At 39.1% G+C, this 4,273-nt stretch overlaps 1 pseudogene; it reads right to left on the minus strand.

Moving 5' to 3' along the window:
• The window catches only part of LOC118333259, an 8,040-nt pseudogene that overhangs the window by 3,309 nt on the left and 458 nt on the right, over positions 1 to 4,273 (minus strand).

The following is a 4,273-nucleotide window of genomic DNA, read 5'->3' on the forward strand; positions in this document are numbered from 1 at the left end:
AATAAAATAAACCATTCTTTTAATGTTCTTAAACCTAAAAAACAAAACTCAAGTTGAGAAACATTTGTATTCAGAAAGTTGTCAGACCATCTTGAGCTCTCTTTGTCTGCTCTTCAATCTGTCTCAATCTCTCCATCAGCTCCATGGTCTCACGAGCAATCTTCTCTGTTTCCTTCTCAGCATTTTCTCGCTTTTTTTTCTCACTCTCGAGCAGGGCCCTGACAGGAGAATTGTGCATAAATACACATCTGAAAAAAACTATATCTCCTGACAGTTCTTTCTTAAAGCAGAGAGAACACACTGTAAACTGTAAAAAAAAAAAAATTCATTCATTCATTATTTCCTCTTTCCTTACCTCTCCATCTGTCTCTTGTTCTTCTCCTCCCTGGCCTGAGCCTTCATTTGCTGCACCTCAATAGTGTCAGGCTTACGTCTGCGCATGTACAGGTCATGATTCCCCATACACAAGGCCAGGATACGTTTGTTGATGCGAAGACGAGGCACGTAGAAAACAAAGTCCTTCAGAATAAAAATAAGCAATTGGGGATTGCCCATAGGTTGATGTATGACACATCATTAGCATCTCAGACCTGTTTTACACTTAAGTCTGGATTTAAAGAATCTAAAGGGATAGTTTAGTTTGGGAGAATTTCATTAATTTTTCTAAGCTCTTGGATGCTTTCCTTAAATCTGTACATGCATCCAGAAGCCAAATAGAAGTATGAGGCTAAATTCATGTTTGTGAATGAGATCAAGTAGCAGCTGCTCTCATTACACTACTTGCTGTAATTTATGCATTTGCAAAATTGGTAATTTCACCAGTAACAAGGACGTGTGATTCTTTCGCACCTCCTGTTTATAGCAACTGTGAATAAATATGAAATGATCCTACAAAGTATTTGTTGGATGTTGTACGCAGTTGTGAAGATGTGGTCCTAAAAATTAATAAGGCTGAGATGAAAATTACTATGTATTAAACCTTAAGCTCTGGAGAAGGAGCATCTTATCCCCAAACATCCATGAATTTAGTTAAACAATAAACTCACAGTTCAACATACAAAACTTGCAAATTTTCTGCAAACTACACTCCCTTTTTATGTGGCCTGGCAGCAGTAAATACAGTATTGTATTTCATGTAATGATATTGCCTCATAGGAATTTGTAGCTGCTGCAGAAGATCAGTATTAAGGGACCACTAATACTTTTTTGATACCGGAGCTTCTTGTCGAATTGGTTTGGATGACGAACTTCTTTGTCATTTGAAGGAAATATTTCGGAATCTCACTAGGGGAAGCCAATCTTTGGGGTCATCCTGTAAAATATTGACATGATTTACCATTATGGTCAGTAGTTGCATTAACAGAGGTTCTTTACACAAAATTAAAACATAGTTGGTGTAGACGCAAAGAAAGTTGCCTGGCTGAAACCAACACACATACGTATGGTCATCAGCAGAGAGGAAGAGGCTTAGAGTCTAAAGCTACCTACTTAGAGCTAAATGGTAACTTCAGCCAGGTTCGCCTTGTTTATCATCTTAGTTTAGTACTGTACAGAATGTTAGCATGCTAAAATTGGCTAATTACCACTAAAGACAAAGTATAACTGAGGCTGATTAAAGTGCCATTAGTTTAACAAACTACTCACAATTTGATCTGATAGGCACTATAGAGGAAAAGTAAAGTTGTCCTCCTCTAAGCTCACCTTAAATCTAGTTTAAAACTGGAATGTTTGAACAGAATTTGTGATGTGACAACTAGTTTGAAAGCCAGTTATGGTCCAATAAGCAACTTACAGCAGCTAAACCTTCAGTGCACACATTGAGAATGGCCTTCTAGGGAAGTAGGGGACATCTTTTGTCCAGCACTTTTGAGCACATTTAAAATAAAAACATATTTGCATCGTCATAGTTTCTAGATTTTCCATTGTGGAAGAAGAAATAAATGTGCTTGTAAGGAAGTTTAACTAGTTAATTTAAGTAGTTTTCGGGGAAAGGTATGGTATGTCTGTACCAAATTACATGATGGCAATGCATCCAATAGTTGTAAAGACATCCGACCGTCATTGCCATCCCTAGAGGCGACCTACCTGTCCTTTTTGTCATAGATGTTCAGCCCCAGCGCGTCCACTCCCAGCCACAGCTCCGATCCTTTCTTGTTCTTGATGTTGAAGTAGTTAACCCCGTACATCTCCAGATCTTGGGCTATTTTCAGGTACTCCACCATGGCATCTTCTCTGTAGTGTGGAGCAATTTAATGAACTTTAGAACACCTGTTTGCAAAAAATGCATTAATGACTTTTTGTAATAAGCTTGCAGTACCTCAGCATTCCCTTGTGCTCTCGATGCCACACCTGGATTCTTTCCTCCCACTGATACTTATTCAGCTTGTGCTGCTCCAAAACCCTGGTTTTAACAGTAAAGAGGACGTACCAGTTAGAATTCAGATGACTGGAAACTCGAATTTAGTTAACTTTGGTTAACACATATATCCATAAGACTCAGTACCTCTGTGGCAGCAACTTCTCTCTTGTGAGATAACCTGGTACGTGATAGTCTTTCTTGTAGTCTCCATGTTTGACCTGAACCGCATACGAGGCCAAGAGCACCGCAGTCTCCGGCGGGCAGTATATGTCATCATTTAGGATGCTCTCTTTCACCTAAAACACAGAACAGATTAGAAAGATCTGCTTTAACACATGAATCCCTAATGTTTTATGTTGCTGTCTGTGTAAAGGTAACATACAAGATAATGTTAGTGTTAATGTGACTCACTTAGAAAGAACCCCTTTGTGTTTTGGTGTTTATTTAGAGCACCTGGAATCATTTTTTGTTTTCATGTACTCCCTTATGGAAACCCCATGAGGGTAACGCAAACTGTGTGAGTCATTGTGGAAGCCCCACTGGTCGTTAAACAGGTTCAGCATTTTGTTTTGATTGAGATTTAGTTTCCTTATTTATCATACCCGCAGGGTACCATACTTGCAAAAGACAGCATTATTTACATTGTGATATCCACTTAATATGAATTTTACTCTCATTTTAGCATATATCAATAGTAAATGAATACATCTGGATCATTCTCATGGCACACAAATATAGAAATATGTTGACATCCAATGAGAAAATGAATAAGACCGATTAGGGAAGCACTCATATTTCAGGGGGGCAAATTTAAAACATGATTCTGTTTAAAAATGTCAATGTGTTTGTACGTCTCCAACCTGCAGAAAGAAGAGGCGCTGTGTTGCCTCCTGGATCAGTTCATCTGCAACATCCTCAGGGTAAAACTTGGCCCTGAACTTGATCAACAAAGGGTTGTCCCTCTTCACATCTTGAGCTGTCACCTGGGATTGGCACCCCAGAGAAGAGGGATACCGGAATGAAGAAATAGGTACTAATTAACCTCAATGGGGTGACACAATGGGGGGGAGTCAAGTTATACAATCACAGTTGACACACAAACTTTCTCCTCACCCTCTTGTTTAGCTTGAGCCAGGTGGAGAAGCCTTTGCTGTCCTGATATTGGAGACCAAAGAACCAGGTTTCTCTCAGCCCGATCGTCTTCACTATCTATAAATATTATATCAATAAATAACACGATCACAAACTTGTCTGTTAACACACCTGTTTTAATTGTAACGTGCAGTGTACCTGGTCAAAAAGTTGTTTGCCGGTTGTGCTGGGCAGGATGGCAAACTCCAGCTCAGCATCCATGGTTGTAACTCGGACATTTATCTGCCAGAGAAAAGAGTCAGACTTAGATACAGGAGGAAAAGATCCCTGCTGTTCATTCATCTGTGTCACTGGAGAAGCATCAAGGAGCATGCAGAGCAACAACTGGGTGAAAAAAAGCTGTAATCATTTTGTTTGTTCTTTGAAACAATTTGTTGGTTCTTTGACAACAAAATGACCAAAAAGAGTGTTCCTTACATTCTTCAGTTCAACCAGGAGCATCCAATCGCAAGAGGTTGGTGGGGACTACAATCAAAAAATGAAGCCCACAGTATATTTTAGACTTTACTGAGAACATGGGGTTCATTCAATGATGCATAAGTATTAACGACTGGGTCAAAACAACGACACCCATTTAGCGTTAATCTTGCATATTACTATCAAACCACACACATATATCTGCAGTTGTTGGTATAGACTGACTTGTACAAAAGGAAAAAGCAGCACAGAGGGGAAATTATTTGTTCCACTCCTCTTAAACTTCTCTGAGATTAATAAAGCAAGGCAGGCTTTCATTAGTGCCTATGATAATAATAATAATAA

Source organism: Morone saxatilis, unplaced genomic scaffold, assembly GCF_004916995.1.
Source record: "Morone saxatilis isolate NCDOM2014 unplaced genomic scaffold, NCSU_SB_2.0 Contig22, whole genome shotgun sequence".
Lineage (NCBI taxonomy): Eukaryota > Metazoa > Chordata > Actinopteri > Moronidae > Morone > Morone saxatilis.